Here is a 26,442-nt window from a genome sequence, read left to right as displayed (position 1 = left end):
GACCTGTGATTCTTCACTGCATCACTTGAGGAAGAACAGAGGGAAAATGCTAACTACACTTCTGCACTATTGTTATCCCTCTCCCTCCCCGCCTGCCATTGGGATGACACTGAAATCTGATTGGGCCCAATGGTGACACCTTCATCTCCTCTTCCTCCTCCTCCTCCAACTTCTCTGTTCTCTCTCTCTCTCTCTCTCTCTCTCTCTTTATCTCTCTCTCTATTTATCTCTGTCTCTGTCTCTGTCTCTCTCTGTCTCTCTCTCGCTCTCTCTCGCTCTCTCTGTCTCTCTCTTTTTCCCTCTCTCCTCTTAGAAGCAGAGTTTTACCCCCTTAGCTTCTTAGGCATCTCCTCTGCGGCCAAATATGAATAGAGCAGGGATGTTCCCTTAACCAGGAAAAGCCTTTCTCATTACTTACTAGGATTTTATTCTGCAATTATTCAGGCTCAAGGGAGAGAGCATGAACTCTGACAAAGCTTTTCTCAGACTTGATGCTCAGGATCTCATTTCTGCTCTAGCATTCCTCATCCGTCTGTTAAAATGGTAGAGCATAAATGTTTTCTATGCTCTCCTAACACCCAAACACACACATGTGCACTCAGGCCCTTCACTGCAGATTAATGAAGTCTCTTCCCATTCTCTTCAGCTCAGATGGCCTCCTTGTTCATTCTTTCTACTATATCTTCTTCTGAAGCTACTGCAATTCTGCATGGCTCTGCCCAGGCCCTGCTCCTGCTTGCCTTTGGCCCTAATGCTCTTCTGTGACTTCAAGGCATGTTTTCCTGGGATTTCCTGCTAACTTACCACCTTCATCAATGCTGACACCTTTCATTATTCCTGGGCCCATACAATGCAGTTATGCCCAGAGGTGACTGGACTTGGCAGGGATTAATGACTCCTTCAGACAAATAACTTAAGGTCTTACACGTGGCCAAATTACTTATACTTGGTCAGTCAACTTGATGCAATGTTACAGGGTACTATGACTTTTGAGGAGTGCCCCTTTATCAACCTTTGGTTCTCCAACTGAGAACTGTGACTAAGGCGCTCTTGGGAATGCCCTCTGGGAAAGGTCCCCTTTGATGATTGGAATGGGGAACAGGCTTATTTACTCATGGAAGATTTAGTTTGCTAAGTAGCTGAAGTCCTTGGGATCCTTTTTGTAAAATATTTGTTATATCTCTTCCTGTTTGCTTTTTGTTCTCATATTTAAATGAACCTCAGGTATGTGATTATGACCTTCCTCTTCTCTTTTCTCTGAAGACCTGGTGTATTTAGTCCTATCAGGACTATTTACTCATAATCTTGTCCAAAGATACCACCCAAAGATGGATTTCATATAAATCTCTAGTACAATTCTAGTTCAGAGAACCTATATATCAAGTGAGTTTTCTCATAAAATATTTTTTTTCTTTTGTATAACAAGAAAAAAATAGAAAGCAAGTAAAGGAAAAAAAATTAAGATTAAAATAGATCAAATGTGGCTAGAAAAGTTTCTGTAATGTCACAGGAAAAATCACTGAATTTTCCCCTCCTACTCTAATTATTACCTTCCGTTTTACTACAGAGGCTAAAATATCACCACATGACATTAAAATATCATTGGAAGCTAGCCAGCTAGGCAGAAGTTGGAGTTTGGTAGAAATGTCAAGTGGATAAATATTCTAAGCTTTGTGAGAAGGAAGGGCAAATAGGAAATTAACTGGACTTGAGTTCAAGCATGTTTATTTTGACTTACAATTTTTACAAGATTGAGAGTCCATGTATGGATCCTTCTCACAGTCTGAGCATTGCCAGCTAAAAGGCAGACCACACAAACTTGTTAGTCCACAGATAATCTTTGAAGAAGCATGAGTAAGGATTACCTTAGGAATTCCTTATGTTACTCACTCCTTCAATAATAAACAATGACAGGAGCCTTTTAGGGCCTGCTCTCATGTCCAAACCTCACATGCACTCTATGTACTAACTAGAACACCAGTCATTTAGTTGATTCCTTCTTGTTTTTCAGGTTTCAGTTGAGACGTCCCTTCTTCCAGGAAGTCTTCCCTGACAGTTTTAGTCTAGGTTCTTTGCTCAAATTCCTTCATCTTGCTCTCTTAGCCCCATGTATTTTTCCTTTTTATATCAGGTATCATAGCTCACTTAAAATTATTTCATTCAGACCAGATTGCAAACTGTTTGAAGTTAGAGAGCATGCATTTTTTTTATAGTTCTTGGCATTTAATGGGTATATTCTGTTCAATTTCATAGAGAAAGGGATTGAATATAATAGAATATTATATGTCTCTATGAATATTAACTTATCATCAGGATCAGAGCGCACAACACTTGGTGGGGAATTTGAAGGGGAGAAAGGAGTTGGTGTGATGAAGAGAAAGAATTGACTTTTATAGAATAGCTATCTGTTCCAGGCAGCTTGCAAGCTACTTTCTACATGTTGTCTATTTATTCTTTACAGCAACCTTTAGAGATCATCTAATCCAACTTTTCACAGATGAGAAACTGGAGAGAATCGTAAAATGCCCTTACTTATGTATATGTGTATATTTTCGCACCTTGTTAAATTACACCTAAGGCTTTTTCTTGTTTCCCCATCTGGTGTGCCCTTTATATATTAGTCACTCACAAAGTTCACCTTATCCCTCAGATTCCTGTTCAAGCATTTCCTCCACCTTAAATCTTCCTAGGAGAGACCTTCCTACTCCACTACCAATCCTTTCAATCAGAATTAAGGATTGTTTCCTTTGAACCTCTTTCGAACCAGAATTCCTATCAGATACATGAATACAGTTGTTCAACACAGGGGCTTTGCACTCAAATCCCTGAGTTTAAACGTTCTCCCCTCATGCATTAGCCCCATGACCTTGAGCAAGTTACTTAACCTCCCTAGCTTTGTTTATTCACTTATTGTATCAGTCAGGGTTCAACCAGAGAAGCAAAATTAGTATGGAATATATATTAAGAGATTTATTGCAAGGAATTGGTTTATGTGATTGAGAGGGCTGGTTACCCAACTCAGAAATTTGTAAGGCAATACCGTGAGAAAGGGCAGTCTGGAACTCTAGGACACCAGTTAAAGTTGTTATCCAAAGTCAGAATTTCTTCTTCATCAAGGAAACCTCAGTTCTTCTCTTAAGGTCTGTCAACTGATTAAATTAGGTCCACCCAGATTATCTAAGATAATCTTTCTTACTTAAAGTCAACTGATTATGGGTTTAATCATATCTACAAAGTATCACCATAGCAACATCTAAAGTGTTTGATTGGATAACTGCGACTATAGCCTAGCAAAATTGACACAACAAAAATCTATCACACTAATAAAGGAATATGAGGAGGGGGAGGAGCAACAATAAAACCTTCCTCATAGGGCCAACATAGAGATTAAATTGGTTTATCCATACCATATATTTAGAACAGTGTTTGGTAAGTGAAAGGTCTCAATAAATGTTGACACTGAATAAAGTGTACATTATATTATATTATCATTATTTTTACATGTATACTTTCCTTCCTAGACTTGAATTCTTTTATTCATGTGTGCACCTCAAGCTTTGCATTGAGCCTGACCTACAGTATGCAATGGTTAAATTCTTTGAATAAATAATCAATTTTATTTCAATTTTTAAATGGCTCACAGACAACCTAGAATGCCATATGAAAGGTCCATATGGCATAGCATCAATGAAGACTACTTCTCTTTTCGGAACTTTTTCTTTGCATTAGAGACCAAGGAGATATAATATTTTGTACCATTTTGCGAAGAAAGAAGAGGCACGATGTTATATACCAAGTTCCACAACTTCCTTTTTAATATTAGTTTCTAATAATATTACAGAGTGTTAGAATTTGACATCAGATCAGATAAAAGAAGGTCCACTCAGAGGTCTAGGGATTTGAAAAAGTATTAAGCTTAAGAGAGAAAGTTATTTGATTTTCTGTAGAGTCATTGTGCAAAAATTATGAAGTGACATAGCAAAAAAAATGTTCTACTTTCTTTTATGTTCCAGAAAGAAATTTACCTCATCTATATGTTATACCATAATGAAAGATTTTCATTCCACAAAGATTAAATAATGACTAAGGCTAAGGTCACATATCTCCAAAATAAGAAAATTAAGATAAGATTCATAGAGGTGCCCAAAACTTGTGGAGTATCATTTCTTATATCTCCTCTCTTCACATTCTGGAGGTAGATTTGTTTATACAGTGTAACTTAATATAGTAGGAGGCTGAAATTCATCACTAATCTCTTCTTTTGTGTGGCAAGGATGTTGCAATATCTAAGATCCAAAGGATATGGTTGCAGTATAGGGGATTCACATTAATTCTTCATTTTTCATATTCTTTGGATTTTATTTTCATCTGTAGAAGTTACTTAGACTTAGTGTTTGTGTGCGAATATCACCCTTAAGCACAGTTGCAAAGATATCTCACTGGGGTGGCTTTAGAATGATCCTGTTTGGAAGGCTAAGTGTAAGCAGTATTGGACATTTAAGAAATGAGGATCAAATTCAGGTGCTGGTAAACAGTTTATGTGTTTACTTGAGCTGAAATATCAGATAAAAGTGTACAGTTAACTTTTCTTATTATCCAACAGTTTGCAACAGTTCGGATAGCATATATGTGCTCTATATCAGTTTAGGAATGAGTTGTCAATAAAGAACTGAAAGTACGCATCAATTGTATTTACCCAGGTCTTGTGTAAATTCCATTCTTCACAAAATTTTTGCATATTACATATCTATAAACAACAAACACATAAAATAAGTGTGATATAATTCTTAATTTCCTTTGTCTTAAATTAAATTGCCTTTAACCAAAATATTTTCAGGGCGGCTAAGTTTTTAAAAAAAATTTGTTAGAAAAATCATTCATGAAGTACCTAAATTTGGTATTAACTACATGAACAATAGATTATTCATTTACTCATTTACTTACTAGACATTTATCTAGTGCCTACTAAGTGAAGGAAAGATGATAGGCATCAGTAATACAAAGAAAAAATAGAAATTCCACCCTAGTAGACAAGCTTTCCAAACAGTGCCAGGTAAGGATGGAATACCAGAGGAGAGCATTAGAGAGGTGCCTAGTGTAAGTGTAAGCAGTATTGGACATTTAAGAAATGTCCAATTATAAGACATTTAAAAATTAGAGAAAGCTTCCTGGAGGAAATGACTTCCACACTGAGACCTGAATGAATTCATAAGGTGAAGTGTGTGTAGGTGTGTGAGTGCAGAGAGAACAGAATATGCAAGGGCTCTGTGACCCATAGGAGCGTGACACATTCCACTTTTACTGTATTTTGTACAACTGAAATATAGTATGTTCCCAGCACGTTTGTTAGAGGAGAGGGCAGAAGAGATGAATGGTAAGAAGACTGGAGAAGTAGAAATCTAACAAAGGAGAGCGGTAGATGGATTCAAGAGATATTTAAGAGATATATTTCAGAATTCTATTAAAGATAGGATTTCAGTGGTAAGGGAAAGGGTAAATCAAAAATAGCACTCAGAGTTGTAGTATGAATAAGTAGGTAAATGGTGTCATTTATTTGAAAAACAAAACAAAACAAAACAGATAAACAAACAAACCAAGCTGAGGAGATGAGGTTCTCAAAGAAAGACAACAAAACTGGATAGGATTTTTAAAATTTGAAATGCCCAAAGGATGTCAAGTGGAAAGGCCTTACTTAGATATATGGCTCCCACTAGAGAAACACATTTGGTATTCATTATCATATAGACTAGAGTTTTTTCACCCTGACACTTTTGACATTTGGAACCAGATAATTATTTGCTGTGGGGGCCATCCTGTGCACTGTAGGATGTTTAGCAACATCCCTGACCTCTACCCACACTACCTACCAGTAGCATATCTCCCAAATTGTTACATTAAAACATATTTCCAGATGTTGTAAAATATCTCCTGGAGGACAAAATCAACTCCAGCTGAGAACCACTGATATGGATGGTACCTAATCCGTGAGTCTGGATGAATATAAAAATTAAGAGAAGAGATCTCAGGATAGAATACTGAAGGATAACACACCATTTAGGGACCAAGAAGAGAAAGAAAACCCCATAAAAGAGACTGAGTTGGAGTGGTCAGAGAAGTAAAGCGAAAAACATGGAAGCTATGGGGAAAAATGTTTCAGTAAGAAAGACATGATCCCTAGCAGCAAATGTGTCTAAGAGATTAATTAAAATGAAGCCTACAAAGCTGTTTTCTGTTTAGCAGCTAGAATGTCATTGACAACCCCGGTGAAAATAATTTTGGTGGAATAGTGAGCAGAGACCAGAGGGCAGTGGGGTGAAAAATAAATAAATTTATATTGTATTGTTATATTATTTTATCTGGCCAGGCCTGACAGCCTAGGTAAGAGTATATGGACTTTTTAAAAGAGTTTGGGCTGTGGTTTTGAAAGAGGGTTCAAGGGACAGTCCAGTGGCAAATAGAAGCTGACAATATTGACAAGAGAATGATTGAAGTGGAGGACCATGGAATGTGAAATGGATAATGAAAGAAATGAATACAAGAGAGAATTGACATAAGAAAGAATTGAACACAAGAGAAAAAGTAGAGCTTAGATTTAAGGCCTCTATGAATGTAGGTAAAGTAAAAATTACTGAGGGAAAGATTTGAATTGTACATCAGTAGATCAATCATTAATGAAATTGAGCCTTGTTTTCTTTATCTCGAAGTTCAAGAAGTTAACCTAGATCCCTTATCCCTTCAAATTTGATCAATTTAGGACAATAAAAACTTTTCTGATTATGTGATGTAAATATGATTGCAGAAATGAAAGATATGTGTATATTGAATTTATGTCTATGAAAGCTTATTGATATCACAATTCTTAGTGTTCTCTTTGATTTGGAGCCATCCTAATTTTGATGCTATAAATTTAATGCTATAAATTAGGATATTTTGTTCTCAACAATTAAGTATAATTGACTTTGATAGATTCTTTAGTTTAGAAAGAGGAAAGCCTAGATACATGAAAAAGTTTGGGGTGGGTCGATAGCTTTATTTGGAGAGAAGTATAATTCCAAAGAAATACAAACATCAGAGAACCTTGGGTTTTGTGGGCTTTTTTCCTTATTAGCATACTTTTCTTTGTGGTATCCCTTCATCTCCTATGATCCTTCTGATAAGTTAGCAATAATAAAGGATTTGTGTTTTATAGAAAAATGAGATGGCTATAAAACAAGGTCAGAAAATATGAAGGACATACACATCTGCTTTGCTTTCTGACAGTCCAGTCAGACATCACTAATTGAATTCGGCACTCTTTCTTCCAGAATATGGACATATGCTTACAGCTATAATTCTTATATCTGGCTGAGAACCAGAATCACTTGTGGAAATTAAAGAAGGAAAAAGTTTCTCAGGCTTCATCTTAGATTTACTCAATCAGTAACTTCAGTGATTCTGATGTGTTTTGCCTAAGACAAATTTTCTACACATGGCTCCAGGTAGATGGACTGAAGTTGGCACTTGAAATGAGAGATATATTATTTCAGCTGGACAATAACTGCCAGCTCTAACCCTCTTCCCTCATCTCTATATTTCCACTTTCCAAATTGGAGAAGTATTTAACTTTTAAAAACTTTTTAATTCCAAATTAGAACAAAGTAATTAAGGATCTAGAGCAAGACTGAAAGTAATTGCAGCCAACCCCACTCCCATCTAGTTATTATCCTTAAGGATAACAGCATCAACCAGGTCATAGGAAGATTATTCTATTGAGAGCCTATCATTAGTTAATTTATTCCAAAAACATATATTAAGAGCTGGTTGACTCTAAAGATGGCATAAATTTCAGGTTGTAAGCAGAATAGGCAATAAAAACATATATTGATGCAATTAATTACTTCTTGTTCATGCAATTAATTACTTCTTGCTCACTTGTGTTTCCCCTGCAAGCCAACAAAACTTTAAATCAAAATACCAATCATCAAGGTTTCCCTAAATGAGGGATATATGAAAAGCTAGAGCAGGAACTGTAATAGAGTCAGCCTATCTAAGGTTGTGTTCCAAGAAGATTTCCCAATGAAGCCATGTCCATGATTCTAACAGAGAAGCCCTAGAAGTCAGGGTGGAAGTAGATCTTTCTTGCTCCTTAGTCTTCCTCAGTGTGGTGATTGTCTTCTTTCTTGGGAGGATTAGAATTTCTAGTGCTTTGCTGTGCAAAGGCCAGTGCCCATTTCTTAATAAAATTTGTTACACTTTTATTAGGACTTTTTTTGTACTATCCTCCAAATCTTTGACTGAATTTTTGCCAAATTGACAAATTATAAGACCTTGTTCTTACTAAACGTCTCCTCTGAGATAAGAGGTTATCTCATGTTCATGCTTCACCTCCTTTCTGGAAAGAGAAAGCTGAGGCAGATTTGATAAATGGTTCACTGGTTGCTCTTTGGAGCTACCTGAGTTGGGGCAGTGTTAGATCCACAAGGGGGAACAGACAAGAAGGAAGCTGAAAGGACTGAGGTTCCCCAATGCCACTTCATAGAATAAAGCTCTGGATTGTATTTTACTTATCAATATTTCAAATAATTGTGAATAAATATTATACTCTCCTTAAAATGTGTAAAAACAGCAACAACAACAAAACAACAAAACTAGAGTCCTGAAGCTAAAGAGAAAATATCCTAGAACAGTGGTTATCCAACTTCAGTGGCATCAGAATCACTAGAGGGCTTGTTAAAAAAAAAAAAGATGGTGCTACCCTTAAATTTTCCAACTAGTAGGTCTGAAGTGAGGCCAAAATTTGCATTTTAACTAGTTTCCAGATGAGGTCTGATACTGCTGGTTCTGTGATTATACTTTGAGAAATACTGCTCTAGAAATATGAAGCTATAAACAGTATTGATCTTGTGATCTGTGGTTTCAGTGAGACGTTTTTAGTGTCATCTGAGATCTGTATGTACACAGACATCAAAACTTTGTGTAGCCCTGACCTCAGTCTTCTCAACCAGATGTTAGAAACTCATTTGCCAAATGAAAGTTGTTCACTTTTAAAATTAGATGCCACAATATTCTGTGAAAGATTTCAAATACAAATCTAGATTTCTAGCTTTTGAAAAATCAGACTGAATAAAGAAGATGTGGTACATATATAATGGAATATTACTCAGCCATAAGAAAAGATGAAATACTGCCATTTGCAACAAAATGATAGATCTTGAGATTATCATGCCGTTAAGGGTGGAAAATTTTCAAGTGAGCCAACTAGCTAAGTCAGCTACAGGGAAGAAATATCTTTAGATACCAGATGTTGTCCTACTTGCTTGTGTGTGGTTTAGGAAATGTATTGTATAAGATATGAAGATGGCCGATGTCTGCTTCTGTAATCCATTTACTTGTTAATTAAGGGTGTTGTTCCGGGCAAAGATATGCTAACAGCCAACTTCCACTTCTGTAATCTGTTTGCTTGTTCAGGAGACCACCAGGATATGGTCTTAAGCTTTATCAGCTGCCTCCTCGGAAAGCTCAGGGCTGATCTCCTCTAGCCCTGTGTGGTAGAGAGTCAGTTGCTGGCCGGCTAATAAAGGCTCATAATTAATCTCAATTGGCTCCGTGGGTCTCAGAATCATTCGCGCCATGACAATGCTAAGCAAAATAAGACAGAAAAAGTTGAGAACTATATGGTTTCACTATAGGATATAAAACTAAAAGCAACGAATGAAGAAGACAAACACTCATAGACATAGACAAGTTTAGTGGTTACCAGAGAGAAAGGGGGAGGAAAGGAGGTAGATAAAGGTAAAGTAAGTCAAATATATGATGACAGAAGGAGATTTGACTTTGAATGGTGAACGCACAATGCAATATATAGATGATGTATTATAGAATTGTACACTTGAAACCTATGTAATTTTATTAATTTATGTCACCTCAATAAATTTAATTAGAAAAGAAAAGAAAAATCAGAATAACTAGCACTACTGTGCCTGCATTGCCACCCAGCAGCCCTCTGCTGGAGAGGAGGTAGCTGCTGCCCTCCTTCACCTCAGCTTCTCTCTCAGCCTCCCCGAATTCTCAAGAAATCAGACACACTTGTATTCAAATCTCAAAGCCCGTTGGAAGCATTTTTGGAGTTATGCAACCAAGCATTTAGGATTATCCCCGCCCTACTGCCATTGCTGAAAGGCCTTTGAATAAAGAATGATGAATGAAAGCCATTTCCTATTGTGTTTGCTATATACACTATGGTATATCATAGTGTTAAATGTGAATATATTTGCAGGAAATTAAGCTTACTGTAAATTTACATGAAATATATTATTATTCTAGATGAAAACAATACCTCAAGACCTCTAATGTGGCTTGGAGGCCTGAACTAGTACAATACTTCACTTGGGGGTTTTAAAGGAAATTTTATTAAATTCTATGCATTTGCCAAAGCTGGCTACTCCCTGAATTCATATTAAAAAATGAATCTGTAGCATAATGGCTGGAAAAACAAACACATTTAAAATTCTTAGACTATTTGTAGAGTCTATTGCTGCCTTTGACTCTCTGATATTTTTCTAAATTTTTTGGAACAAAGTCCTAGCCTCCAGATCTTTCAAAGAAAGGATTTGCACTAAAACTAATATTCCTAGTCCATGCTCATCAGGGTCAGAGGCTGCCTTTTCTGTTGAGGTCTTAATATTCACAATCATTTCACACTTTAATTGGGACTGTTTCTTGAAATTCAAAGGCAGAAAGTTTCATTGGAACTTGCTTTGTTTAACAAAAGAAGCTTTCTTCCCCAAACCCCTCTGGCTTTGGTGACTTGGAAAATCTTATTAGCCAGATAAAAAAAAAAAAATCACGACCAACTCTGGGACTCCAACAGCTATTTGTAGGCTTGTGAAGAGCGGGAACCCAATTAGGCAGCTCAGCTGCACAGGCCCTGGTGTAGTGCGGCAAACCCGATGCCCTCGCACACCTCGTCCAACTCTGCCCAACTGATCTGCCTTTAAGCTCTCTGTCAAAATGGCATGAGTCTGAGTGATTCATTTCCCAACTACAAGACACCAGTGGAGGGTAAAGCTAATGCACGCTGGAAGTAGCCGGATCAGGGAGATATGACTCTGATATCTAAACAGAGATTTGGATGGAGCCGAGGCGGGCTTAAAACAACTTTCTCATAACAAAATAGAATGGCTAAATGGAACAACAAAAGCATTTTCTTTGACCTTTTTGTCCTTAGCTTCAAGAAGAACAAATATGTTCTACTCTCTTTGTTAGATCTCTTATCTGAGAAAAAAATGACCCTTACCCTCAAGAAGTGTGCTGACAAATCTTTTATAGGTCTGATTTGAAAAGAAATGAAGTTCAGGTGGTGGTTGAATCTGCAGAGAAATCAGGAGAGAGATTTTGGCCAGGAGGGGTTTCCTGGCTGGAGGCCAACTGCTCCATGCAGGGGCAGGGATGACTTGAAATATTGAAACCTAAGGTGAGAGGACTGAGACTGGAAGCTGGAGTAGATTTTTCCCATGATTCCTACATGCTAGTGTTACCTTTAAAACACTTTGAAACATATTTTAGAAACAAAACCACATAACACTTTATTAAAATTTATGTTATCCCTGCTCATGTGAAAGAGTTTCAACAACTTAATTCAAATCAAAATCCATTTCCCATGAAAAAAAGCTTTTGAGCCAAATTTAAAGTAAATAATGTTATAAATATAGTTATCCAATAACTTGAGACCTTGATTTCTATGATTTTTGTCTTAATTATCCATTTAATTTACATTTGTTATATGCTTTTCTGTATTCTGTCTTGAATGAATTCATCCAATAATTTTCACACCTGCATTCTGTCTTCTGATCTGGGTTTTTAGTATCTATCATGTACCAAATAATCTATTAAATACTAAGAGGCAAACAGACAGGGTTTTTGGTTTTTTTTTTTTTAACATGTTTTGCTTTATTTTTTCCTCAAAGGAATTATAATTTAGCTAGGGAAGTGAATCTAACATAAGAACTATTAAGAAAATTTATAGGCAGATAGGATTCACTTTTACATTGTAACGTAACTCAAAATTTTACCCTTGACCTCTTTCTCTACTCATCTACCCACTGTCTGGAGGTGTTCCCAGTTCAAGGCCTGTTTGCCAGATGCTTCAAAAGGCCAAAACTCAAAATATCAGGGTTTGGAATAAGGGAAGTTTTATTGGTCAAGGAGGTGCCAATAAAGAAAATGGGAGACCTAATCATGCCTCAAATCCATCTTAAAAGAGCCCAGAATTCAGGCTTCTTTATGTCAAGGAAAGGGAGAATGGGCTAGACAAGAGGTGGGATCCGAGGAAGAGCAGGAAATCTCCAAATCTCTTTGTTTTCAGTGGGTTCTTGATCTTTTTGACCCCCACTGATCTGAGTCCCTCTTGTAAATCTTTGATAAACAGTCGTTGATTTGCATATCTTTTCCCACCTGATATTCAGGAGGCTGTTTTTGTAGAATTCCTCAAGTCAATTAGCATATCTACAATAGAAACTATTTGCCTTTAGACCCTGGGAGAGATGCTGGCTAGAATTTATGGTAGAAGTCAGATAGGAGAGAAGCAAAAGCATTCTACCTATTACAGAGACTCTTATATGTACCCTCAGATGTCTGCTCTACTATTATCTCCAACCAAAAATTTCTCCAGACATATGAATTTTTATTTTAAATCACCCCTGAGTTTCCCACAAATAGTTCAGATTCAACCTACCTAGAATCTTTCTAGTCATTTTCTTCTGCAAGCCTGTTCCATCTCATGCATTGCTTTTTATCATTGTGATAGCATTGTTATGTACCCAGCTGACCAAGCAGAGACTAGAGAATCATTCTAAGCTCCTGCTTCTGTCCCTTTCAGATAATCACCAAATATAGGCAATTAAATGAATGACCATATCAATTTCCTGTCTATTCCTACTAATCTTTCTGTTTCTTAGCATCGATGAACAATCTCATTCACTTCAATGGGTTAAATTATCACCTAAATGCTAAATCTTCACAAATATTTATTTTCAGTCCAGATCTAATTCTTGAGCTCTACTTATATGTTCAAATGTTTATTTGAATTCTATTCTGTATCCATATTGAACCTTCTTTAGATCCTCAAATGTGTCTTAGTATCACTTGACTGGGTCATTCACTCAATTGCTTCCACTGTGTTAAATAATTTCATCCTTCCTTCCTTGACTTAGTAGCACTCAATTTTTAAGCATAAATGCACATATTTATATATATATGAGCTTTTCCCAGAAGAATTCCTGATCTCTTTCTACTTGGGTTATAGGGAATGGTCTGTTTTCTCAGACTTTTTTGTGTTACGACTATATCGTATATTGCTTGTTTACTTGCAATGGTACTTTGAGCTCATACTATAGTTTTCTCTACTTTATCCTCCACAAACACATGAGCAGCAATAGATAAAATATCTTTAAAAAAAAAAATCAAAACACATTGCTGAACTAAAAAAAAAAATTAATATCTCCATGGATCTGAAATTAATCAGGAGTCCAGAGCAGTAAGTATAAACAGAAGGAATGTAACTCTTGGGGTCTAAAACAGGTAAGATCAGTTGACATCTTAACATTCTCGGAGCCTGAAAAAATGTGGTTACATTCCAGTAATGTAACTAATGTCAAGCTGCACATCTAAGGTATATGGAGGAAACAGAGGGTTTTATATACCCTGCCAAGACAGAATGAACCTGAACTAAAATTCTGGTTCAGTATTGAGACTGATGACATGTACAGCAAGAGCGTATGAAAAGGTTTATCACTCACATAACAATGCCTTTCAAGGACAGCAGAGCAGGTCTCCTAAGCTCATTTGAAAAATAGCTTGCGAATGTAGAGAAAAGATACTGGGTTGGGTTTTAAGGTGGTTAGAGTGCAGAGTTGGAGTGAGGGTTCTAGAGGAGGCCAGAGGCTTAGAAAGTCTGAACCTTCCATCAGCGCCAAAGGAGGAAGCACCTGTCACTGGAGCAAGACAGGATCTGTCTGCCTGCATGAGTCTAAACCAAAGAAGAGATATGTGCATGTTTTGCAGCAAAGAAAGTAAAGTTTATTTAGAGAGTTGCAAGTCCAGGAGACAGAGGCGAGCTATTGCTCTCAACAATCTAACTCCCTGGGAGTCTCAGGAGTACAGATTATATAGGGAAATATCAGTAGTCATGGAAATTAAGGGAGTTGGAGTCACAGGTGATACTGATTGGATGATTGGATGGTGATGGGATAAGTAATCATTGTGTTGGGTTGTGGAATCAACCATGGCGCCATCCAGTCTGGTCCCATGGCAGGTGGGGTTGTCCTGCCTCAATGGGCCTGGGGCTGAAACGCATCTAAAGCCAAGACCTAAAATTTAACTGAAGCCTATTGTCCTTATGATTATATCCTTGAGGCTCAGTTAATCTTAGGTCCTAAGGCTTAATGATTAAAAGAGCAGGGATACAAAGGTGGAAGTATAAGGGTGGAAAAAACAACTGAGTCACAATGCCATTATCTGGGCAAAACCAGCTTGATTCAGAGAAGAATAATTCTATATTAAAGAAATGAAGTTTGTGTACGGTTACACACCTGGGCTTCCTCATCAGCTTGCCCAAATGTGGAACAGAAAGAAAGAGAGGTGAGGCTCAAAAGCCAATAGCAATCAAAATTAAAAAAAAAAATTAGTTAGATTCTATTACACAGAGACAATGGCAAACCCCAAACACAGATCAGATCAAGACAATTCTTGACTTAGTACTAGAATCCTGAAGTATCTCTAAGGAATAATTTCCCTGAGCTACAAATATAAGATTGAGTCTTATACTGGTACTGTGAGAGAGTAGGTTCAGGGAAAAACTAAAAATTTTATATAGGGAGTGTTTATAGGACAAGAAATAAGAGTAAAGAGAGAGAAGGGAGTGCAGAGAGAAAAATTTCTTCAAAAGTTGAATTTGCAAACTAAAATTCTAAATACAGACACTTGTATGCTATCTTTCTAGTACTAACAATTTCTGCTTCCCCTTTCCTTTTGGACATCTGCTCCTTAGAATTAGACATGACTTTCATACTGAAGAAGCTGAGTGAAATCTCAATGTTTTGTTTTCTTTTTATGATAAACATTGAAGATGAATTTTGGGTGGCAGTGTCATAAGAGTGGTAGAGTGTTCAGAAACCCAGATCTCTGAGTGACTACAATTCCCCTGCTGATATACATAAAAGAGAAAAAAAAAAACTCTTTTAGTTGTTCTTTTAAATAATAATACATATTTAAAGTTGTTACTTCAAAGTGAAGAATAATAACCTTATAACAGTTCTGAAATTCCCTTGGCAGAAAGAGTGAAAGTTCACCTTGCGGGTTTCTTGCCCAGCCCCTAAGTCTACACAGAAAGGAACCTCTTTATCCACTGATCTCCATGGTCCCTTCTTCCACCCTCAAGAAGATTGGTTCTTTCCCAGAGTTTTGCTTGGCCACATCTGGGGTGGTTATCATGGAGCATGCCCTTCTTGAAAGATATATAGACCTTGATGATGCCTACCGTTCATGGAAGATTGGGGGTAGGGACAAAGGTTAATTTAAAATTCAAGCAATAAAATTCATCCCTAATCTAGGCTTGTGGTGTATTTGACAATTAAATTCACTCAGAAACTTAGAAAACTCCTGATCTGTTTGCTTCTGGTCAGCTTCTTATGCCAATAATACACCTAACATTCTTTAGGATGTAGTTCTCAAATCTGTTCTTTTTTCTATTAACTGCATGCCTTTCTCACCTGACTTAATGGCAGCCAACTTGAGACCAGATGAAACCAATAGTATCACATTATATTCTGTTTCCTACTTTTTACGTTAGAATATAAATAGGTACTTACTCTGCTTTCCACGTTACAATAGGAAAAATTTTTATTAATGTTTTGTCAATGTTTATTATGAATCTGTATCTTTCCAGCCTTTAATAATGACATCCCTAGTATGTGCTGCTAGAATTTTCCATAGACCAGACCTTTAAAGTTAAGAAAAACATTGACAGAACATTTTCCCAGAAAAAAATAGATATTAAGGCTATAGCCGTTAGAATAAACATTAAGAAATTCTTTAAGGTAGGAGGAAAGCACAACTACCAAAGTTTCATGCTAAATATGGCTGCCTTTAAGTCCCCCCAATTCTAAATGTCTTCTGATCATAAATAATAATAATAATAATAATAATAAACATAAGTTTATATTGTATTGGTAAAACATTTTCTATTTTATGAAGATCTTTTGTACAAATAAACTTTTAAAAATTAATACATTTTTAAGAAAAGTTTTAAGTTTACAGAAAAGCTGAGCAGAAAGTAGAATTCTCATATAGCTCCTCAACCCTCTCCAGTTTTCCCTATTGTTAACATCGTGCATTACTGTGGTACAGTTACTATAACTGATGAGTTAATATTAATAAATTATTAACTAAAGCACATAGTTTACATTAAGGCTCACTCTTCGTGTTGTACCTTCAATGGGTTTTGACAAAGTTGTAATGACTTGTCTCTATCATTATAGTATCATACAGAATAGATTCACTGCCCTAAGAATCTCCTGTGCTCCAGCTATTTATCCTTTCATGACTTGCCCCTGACCACTTGGCTAAAAACTTCTTAAAGACAAATCAAATAAATTAATGTTTTCTTACCTACTTACAGTAAAGTACTCAAACATTTAGTGCACAGCCTGCTAACTATTCACATATGTTCATTGGAATGATCCAAACAATATAAAATATATGAAGGTGAAAAACTGAAAGTTAAAAGACCTAATTTTACACTATTGAGCTGACTACTACTAATAATTCAGTGGGCATCGTCCTAAACATTTCTTTCTGTATAAATGAACATACACATATAAATACATGCTTACAGAAATGGGATTACAAGACCTATGCAATTTTTTATCCTGCTGTTTTAAAGGGTATGTTTTTTTTAATGAAAAATTATTGGAGTGACATTTATTAATAAAATCGAATAAGTTTTAATTGTATCATTCAACAATAAGTTGTATATATATTGCATTGTGTGTTCAGCACTTACAGGTAGATTTCCTTCTATCATGAAATATTTGACCCCTTTTATCTTTATCTACCTCCCCCGCCTCCTTCCCTCTGGTAACCACAAATGCACTGTCCATGTCCATGAGTCTCTGTTTTTTTGTCATGTTCGTTTGTTGCTTTCAGTTTTAAATCCCATATGTGAGTGATATCATGTGATTTTTAACTTTTTCTGTCTGATTTGTTTTGCTTAGCATGATTATCTCAAGATCCATTCATGTTGTCTCAAATGGAAGTATTTCATCTCTTCTTATGGCTGAGGAATATTCCACTGTATATATGTACCACAGCTTCTTTAGCCAATCATCTATCATAGGACACTGGTTACTTCCATGTCCTGGCCACTGTGAGTAATGCTGCTATGAACATCAGGTACATGTAACTTTGCAGATAAATGTTTTCAGGTTTTTTGGGTAAATACCCAGAAGAGGGATTGCTAGATCATAAGGTGATTAAATTCTTGTTTTTTCAGGAACCTCCATATTGTTTTCTATAGTGGCTGTACCAATTTGCATTCCCACCAGCAGTGTTTGAGGGTTCCTTTCCAACACTTGTTATTCCTTGTCCTGTTAATGAAAGTCATTCTAACAGGTGTGAGGTGGCATCTCATTGTGGTTTGTATTTCCCTAATAGCTAGTGGTTTGATATGTATTTCCCCAATAGCTAGTGAAACTGAACATCTCTTCATCTGTCTGTTGGTCATTTGTATGTCTTTTTGGGAGAAGTGTCTGCTCAGGTCCTCTGCCCAATTTTTAATTGGATCGTTGTTTTATTTTTGTTGTTGTTATTCAGTTGTATGAGTTCTTTGTATATTTTGGATACTAGGCCCTTATCGGAGGTGTTGTTTGCAAATACATTTTCCCATTTGGATGGTTCTCTCTTTACCTTGCTGACTATTTCTTTTGCTGTGCAGAAGCATTTTAGTTTGATGTAGTCTTATTCATTTATTTTAGCTTCTACTTCCCTTACTTTTGAGGTCATAAAATTCATAAAATCCTTTTTAAGTCCAAGGTCGATGAGTTTAGTTCCTATGTTTTCTTCTATGCATTTTATTGTTTCAGGTCTTATATTTAGGTCCTTAATCCATTTTGAGTTAATTTTGGTGTGTGGTGATAGACAACAGTCTAGTTTCATTCTTTTGCAGGTGGCTTTCCAGTTTTCCCAGCAATATTTATTGAAGAGGCTTTCCTTTCTCCACTGTACATTTTTGGCATTTTTGTCAAAAATTATTTGCCCATATAAATATAGGTTTACTTCTGGACTCTCAATTCTGCTCCACTGGTCCGTGTGTCTATTTTGCTGCCAATACCATGCCATTTTGATTACTGTCGCTTTGTAGTATAATTTGATTCGGGTAGAGTGATGCCTCCAGCCTCCTTCTTTTTTCTCAGGATGGCTTTGGCAATTCAGGGTCTTTTATGCTTCCATACAAATCTGATTATTTTTTATTCTATTTCTTTAAAAATGCCAATGAGATTTTGACCTCAAAAGCAAGAGAAGTAAAAGCCAAAATAAATGAATGGGACTACATCAAACTAAAAAGCTTCTGCTCAGCAAAAGAAATCGTCAAAAAGGTAAAGAGACAATCATCCGAATGGCAAGATATATTTGCAAACAACACCTCTGATAAGGGCCTAATATCCAAAATATACAAAGAACTCATGTAACTCAATAACAACAACAACAACAACAAAATAATCCAATAAAAAAATGGGCAGAGGACCTGAACAGACACTTGTCTCTAGAGGACATACAAATGGCCAACAAATATATGAAAAGATGCTCAACATCACTAGCTATTAGGAAACGCCAATCAAAACCACAATGAGATACCATCTCACACATGTTAGAATAGCTATAATCAACAAGACAAGTAATAACAAATGTTGGAGGGGATGTAGAGAAATAGGAACCCTCATTCACTACTGGTAGGACTGCAAATTGCTATAGTCGCTACGGAAAACAGTATGGAAGTTTCTCAAAAAACTAAGAATTGACCTACTATATGATCTAGCAATGTCTCTACTGGGTATTTACCCCAAAGACTTGAAAACCCATATTCAAAAAGATAGTTGATATCACTCCTTTGTGGGATATGAACCTAAAAGCAACAAATGAGCAGGACAAATAAACAGAGACTCATGGACATTGACGATAGACTAGTGGTTGCCAGAAGACTATAGACTAGCAGTTACTAGTGGGATGGGAGAGGAGGGAGGAGGTAGACGGGGTAAAGGGGATCAAATATAGGGTTTAGGGGAAGGGCGAAGTGGGTAAAGGGGATCAAATATATGGTAGCTGAAGGAAACTGGACTTTGGGTGGTAAACACACAGTAGAATATACAGATGTCAAATGATAATGTACACTTGAAAATTATATAATTGTATTAACCGATGTTACCCCAATAAACTTAATTTAAAAAAAGCAAGGACTCTAGTCTAGGATTTGTGTCCATTTTAATACACTAAAAATAGGAAAACAAACTAAATACAAAGCAAACGGTAAGAATAAGACAACAAAAATCAGCAGATAGAAGTAAAATTAAAAACAGAAATATAACAAAGAAAATTAACAAAAGCGAAAGCCAGTTTTTAAAAGTATCAAGAAAATTGCTAAACTTCTAACCAAACTAGTCAAAAAAAAAAAAAAAGAGAAGACACAATTACTAATATCAGAAATGGAGGAGGGAGCATCATCACTACAGATATAACAAATGAAAACAAGAATATTAATGGACCATTATGAACAACGTCTTACCAATTAATATGACTAAAATTAACAAAGTTTTTGAGAGACACAGCATATCAAAGCCTGCTCAAGAAGTAGAAAACCTGGATGATCCTATATTTATTAAATAAATTGAATGTATAGTTAAAAGTCTTCTTCCCACAAGAGAGATAGGTACGTAGATAGATAGATAGGTAGATAGATAGATAGATAGATAGATAGATAGATAGATAGAGAGAGAGAGAGATAGAGAGATAGAGAGATAAAATTAAAACCTCAGGCTGAGATAGCTACACAGATGATTTTTAAAAAAACATTTATTGAAAAATAATATTAGTTTATAACATTATTTTTCATAAAGTTGAAGAGGATAAAACTTTTCCCAAATTATTTAGTGAAGTCAGAATTACACTGATACCCAAACCAAACAAAGACATTTCATAAAAGAAAACTACAGATCGACATCTTTCATGAACATTGATATAAAAATTCTTAGCCAAATATTAGCAAATTGAATCAAGCACTGTATAGAAAATAATAAATCATCACCAAGAAGGGGTTAGCCAAGAAATGTAAAATTGATTTAACATTCAAAAATAAATTACTATAATTTACCAAATCAGCAAAAAAGTGTATGTATGTGTATAAAGACATATATATGTGTATATGTACATATACACATAGATAGATAGATAGATAGATAGATAGATAGATAGATAGATAGATAGATAGATAGATATGTGTATATGTACATATATATGTGTTTGTGTATTTAACATCCATTTATGATGGCTAGGTGTAAACTAGAAACAGAAAGAAAGTATTCAATTTGAGAAAGAATATCTATAAAATATATCTTGTTAACTTTACACTTCATGGTAAAAGACTATATACTTTCCTCTTAAAATAGCTGCCTGTTCTCATCACTCCAACTCAACATTTTTCTTGGAGGTTCTACCCAATTTAACATTGAAAGTTTTAAAAAAATAAGACACCTATAAGAACAGAAGAAGGGAATTGTCATTCCTTGACAATAATATGATGATGTACATGTAAAATACTAATAAACCAACCTCAAAACAGCATATTTTAATAGTGAATTTAGCAAGGTTTGTACACTGAAACTTTCTGTATATCCCCATAGCAGCAGCAAACAATTAAACATACAATTTTAGAAAACAATTACATTTAATATCCAAAACATTAAATATTTAGGAATAAATTTAACAAAAGCTATGCAATATTTCTACACTTAAGAATACAAAAAATTGTTAAGTAAAATTAAAAGAGATGTAAATAAATGGAAAAAAATATAATATGTTCATAATTTGAAAGCCTCATAATAATGTAGATGTCAATTCTCCCTCCAAACGATCTATAGATTCAACTTAGTTAAATAAAAGTCTAAGCAGGCCATTTTGTAGAAATTGATAAGAAAACTTTAAGATTTGCATGGATAAACAAAATCTTGAAATAGAAGAACAAAGTTCTGGGCACATACCACCCAATTTCAAAGCTTTCTATAAAGGTACATATTAACATACGTGTAGTATAAAGATCAATGGAATAATACAGAGAATCCACAAATGGACATAAATATATATAATCAATTGATTTGTGGCAAATGGTGCAGGAACATCTAGAAATTTACATGCAAAAAGATAAAATTTAATCTATATCTCACACCATTCAAAATTTAATTCAAATTAATCATAGATTTAACTGTAAAACCTTTAACTGCAAACTTCTAGAAGAAAATGTGAGACAAAAATTCTCTGTTGCTTTGTGGCTAGGCAAGTTTTCCTAGATAGGGCATAAAAAAGCATAAACTATAAAAGAAAATAGAAAAATAGATTTCATTAAGAATTAAAACATCTGCTCTTTGAAACACACTTTTAAGAAAATGAAAAGAAATGATGAGAAGGCTTCCGGTTAAGATGATAGAGTAGGTAAACACTGTTCTTGTTTCCTCTCATAACCACATCACATTTACAACTAAACTACAGAATAGCCATTGTTGGGAATCACCTGGAGTCTGGTTGAAGAGAAGCCCCACAACTGGGGACACATAGAAGAGGCCACCTTGAGACTAGTAGGAAGGGCAGAGACATGAAACTGGCTGGTCCCACACTTGCGAGTGGTGATTGAGAATCAGGAGGAATATCTTGTCTGAGGAGGTCCCCCTGAAAGAATGAGGTCCTGGCTCCACACAAGACTCCCCAGCCCAGATTTTCAGTGCTAGGAAGAGAAGTCCCCACAACTTCTGGCTGCAAACACCAGTGAAGATTGTGGCTGAGTGAAATAGAGGGCTGAGGGAGTCACTGACTTTCCTCTTAAGGGGCCCATGTGTGAACTTACTTGGTGATGGACTCACTCTGAGCTTCAGCTCTGAGGCAATAGCTCAAGAGATGCCAGGGACATATGGAGAGGAACTGAGTTGTCTGGCTTCAGAGAGAGGCCTGGGGAGGGGAGAGGCTTTCTCCTGGGCAAAAATGCTGGCAGAGGCCACTGTTCATTTGTTGAGCCCTCCCTCATCTAGATTGCAAACCCAGGTGGGCGCCATATCTCAATCTTTATCAATGTAGCTAACGTAGGTCTCCCCAGCCTGCTGATTCTGAGACCCCTCCCCTCTCAACTTGTAGGTCCACCTAAGCAGTTTCTGGTATATTTTCCATACAAACGACCTGTTTTGGTCCATGCTGTGGACTATTCTAAAATCTCTCAAAGGTTTACAAAACTTAAACAAACATCTGGCCTTGGTGTTCCCCCTACCTCTTGCTAAGCAGCCCCAAGCCCAGCAACATCCAGCCTCAGTTTACGGCTTGGTCTCTTGAGGCATTTCCAAGCTCAGCATTGTTGGCTTCAGGCAGGGCACAGGCTGCAGCTAAACTTGGCTTGTGGTAAGGCATCTCCCAGAAAGCCAGCCTGCATGCTCGGTGGCTGGCTTTGGTCTGAGCCAGGGCATCGCGTGGGTCCACATCTGAGGATGACATGCCCAAAGGACAGACAGGGCAGGAACCAGAGCCCTGCTAAGGGGAATCCTGTTCTGTAGGGTCAGCGCCTGCACAACAGCTCTTCCACTAGTCATGGCCAGTCATCACATCCAATCGCCCAAGATTTAATCCCTCCCATTGGCAAGGAAACAGCAACCACGGCTCAACTACAACTGGAGGACACACACAATTCATACAAGGGACATACCTGAAAGACCTAGCTCAAGTGATCAGGGAAGACTCTGAGGCTGGGATCTATAACACACCTACTACATAAGGCCACTCTGCTAAGACTGGGAGATATAGCAGTCCTACCTAATATGTAGAAAAAAATACAAGTAGGCAGCCAAAATGAGAAGAAAACAAAACATGTCCCAAATGAAAAACAACAACAATAACCCCCCCTCCAAAAATAAAAAAATAAAAATAAAAGCTAAACTAAATGGAAACAAGCAATTTATTAGATGCAGAGTTCAAAACACTGTTATAAGGTTGCTCAATGAACTTATGGGAAAAGTAGAAAGCTCAATGAGAACTTTAACAAAGAGATAGAAAACGTAAAGGTGGAGACAGAAAACATAAAAAAGAATCACTTAGATATGAAGACTACAATAACTGAAATGAAAAATACCCCAGGAGGAATTAACAGTAGATTAGATGGAGTGGAGGATCAAAACAGTTATTTAGAAGATAAGGTAGCAAAAAACACTCAATTAGAATAACAATAAGAAAAAAAGAATCCAAAACCATGAGGATAGTTTAAGAGGCCTCTGGGATAGCATTTGGGATACCAGAAGGAGAAAAGAGAGCAAGGAATTGAAAACCTATTTCAAGAAATAATGACTGAAAACTTCCCTAATCTGGTGAAGAAAATAGACTACAAGCCCAGGAAGTGCAGAGAGTCCTAAAAAAAAGGAATCCAAAGAGGCCCACACCAGGACATCATAATTAAAATGCCAAAGGTTAAAGACAAAGAGAGAATCTTAAAAGCAGCAAGAGAAAAGCAGCAAGAGAGAATCTTAAAAGAAGCAAGAGAAAAGCATTCTCCCCTACAAGAACGCTCCCGTAAGACTGTTAGCTGATTTCTCAACAGATATGTTGCAGGCCAGAATAGACTGACAGCAATTATTCAAAGTGATGAAACGCAAGATTACTCTACCCAGTAAAACTATCATTTAGAATCAAAGGACAGATAAAAAGCTTTCAGACAAGAAAAGGTAAAAGAGTTTATCTTCACCAAGCCAGTATTATAGGAAAAGTTAGAAACTTCTTTAAGAAGAAGAAGAAAAAAAAATAAGAATAATAAAATGGCAATAACTACACATCTAGCAACAATTATTTTACATGTAAATGGATTAAATGCTACAATCAAAAGATAGGGTAGCTGAATGGATAAGAAAACAAGATTCATACATATGCTGCCTACAAGAGACTCACTTCAGACTGAAAGACACACACAGACTGAAAGTAAAGGGCTGAAAAAGATGTTTCATTAAAATAGAAACAGACAAACAAATAGCTGAGGTAGTAAAAGTTATACTAGACAAAATAGACTTTAAAACAAAGGCTATAACAAGAGACAAAGAAAGACCCAGCTATCTCACTTCTGGGTATTTATCTGAACAAACTCAAAGCACAACTTTGAAAGGACACATGACTATATCTTCATTGCAGCATTATTTACAGTAGCCAAGATATGGAGGCATCCTGGGTGTCCATCAATGGATGAATGGATAAAGGTGCAGTGGTATACATGTACAATGGAATATTACTCAGCCATAAAAAGAATGCAATCTTGTCATCTGCAGCAACATGGATAGACCTAGGGGGTATCGTGCTGAGTGGAGAAAGTCAGACAGAGAAATACAAATGTCAATGGGAATCTAGATAATAGGATAAACAAACAAACAACAAAAACAGGCTCATAAAGAGAGCATTTTGATGGTTGTCTGATTGGGAGACTGAGGAAAAGGGGAGGGGATTCAGAGGTACAAATTGGTAGTTACGAAATTGTTATGAGGATATAGGGTATAGCATGGGGAATATAGTCAATAGTATTGTAATAACTATGTATGATGTCAGATAGTACTGGATTTATTGGGGTGATGACTTCAAAAATTACATAAATGTCTAATCACTGCTATACATTTGAAACTGATATAATATTACATGTCAACTATAATTGAAAAAATAAAATATAAAAAAATAAAAATAAAGAAAATGAAAGGAGCCTTTCTACCTGTCCTTCCTCCTCCCCTATCCTTCTTATGCCCCAGGGCACCCTCCGGCTACTTTAGCTCCCCAGGAACTCAGAGCTTAGCAGGGCCACTTTAGTCTCCTTCTAGCCGCCATCATGATCATCCATCAGGACCTAATCAGCCATGAAGAGATATATGTTCTTCAACAACTATAAGATCCAGGAGCTCTAGATGAAGGTGCCTGGAGGTAGAGGGGAAGATAGAAGAATGGAAGGTAACATTGATGACTTCCTCATTGGTGGAAATGCCTCCACTGAAGAACATGAGGGTGGAGGTACCTGAAAGCACAATAATCATTGGTGTTGATATTATCATGCACCATCACTTGCAGAAAAACAGCTTCACAAAAGAAGCCTATGAGAAGTATATCAAAGATTACATGAAAGTGAAGAGAAATTTGAGTAGAGACCAGAAAGAGTATAACTTTTATGACAGAGACTGCAGAACAAATCAAACACATCTTTGCTAATTTCAAAAAAAAAACTACTAGTTCTTTATTGGTGAAAACATAAATCTAGATGGCTCTGCTGACTACCGTGAGGGTGGTATGATCTCATATATGATTTTCATTAAAGATGGTTTAGAAAAAAAAATATTAACAAATTTGGCAGTTTTAATTTATCATTGTCATCATCAGAACTGGCTGCTGCTTTTCATCCATATACCAGAAGTAAGACAAAGAGGACTGATGTTATCTTAAGCTCTTCATTTACTTGACCTTAATTTACTTGGAGTGGAGACATTGTTTTTAAGAAAAACATGTCACATAGGTTGTCAAAATATAAAATGCATTTAAATTCAAAATATAGTGAAAAGAGACTAAAATAAATACTTGTGAAATGCATATTTGTTAAAGGAGTTGTTTTAAAAATATATGAACTGTTATAGAGAAATAAGAAGACAAATGACCAGATATTTTTAAATGGGAAAAATATTGGGACAGTCATTTACATAATAGATAGATGGCAAATAAGCCATTAGAAAAATGCAAAATAAAACTGTAATGATATACCACTACACACCTGCTAGAATTGATAAAATTAATACAGCTGATATTACTGAATTTGGTAAGTATGTGGTGTAACTGAAAATCTATATGTTGCGGGTGGGAATGCAAAATGATGCAACCACTTTGCAAAAACACTTTGTTATTTTCTTATAAAATTAAATATGCTCTTATCACATGACAGTCATTTTTTTCCTAGGTATTTATCCAAATGAAATGAAAACATATGTCTACACAAAGACCTATACATGAATGTTTATAGCAGCTTTTTCATAATAAAATTCTAGAAAGAACCCCATTGTTCATTAACTGCTGAACAGATAAACAAAGTATGGTCCATTGATACTATGGAATAGTATTTAGTAAAATGGAAAGAACTATTGACACATGTGAAAACATAGA

At 36.1% G+C, this 26,442-nt stretch overlaps 2 pseudogenes; one reads left to right on the top strand and one right to left on the bottom strand.

Moving 5' to 3' along the window:
• The window catches only part of LOC120591449 (guanine nucleotide-binding protein G(I)/G(S)/G(T) subunit beta-2-like), a 78,190-nt pseudogene extending 55,414 nt beyond the window's left edge, over positions 1–22,776 (bottom strand).
• Positions 22,777–25,129: 2,353 nt separating this feature from the next.
• LOC120591447 (translationally-controlled tumor protein-like) lies at positions 25,130–25,620 on the top strand (annotated as a pseudogene).
• The last annotated feature ends 822 nt before the right edge of the window (positions 25,621–26,442 follow it).

Source organism: Pteropus medius, unplaced genomic scaffold (genome assembly GCF_902729225.1).
Source record: "Pteropus medius unplaced genomic scaffold, Ma_sr-lr_union100, whole genome shotgun sequence".
In the NCBI taxonomy this organism is placed as follows: Eukaryota; Metazoa; Chordata; class Mammalia; order Chiroptera; family Pteropodidae; genus Pteropus; species Pteropus medius.
This window is presented reverse-complemented; position numbering and strand designations above follow the sequence as displayed.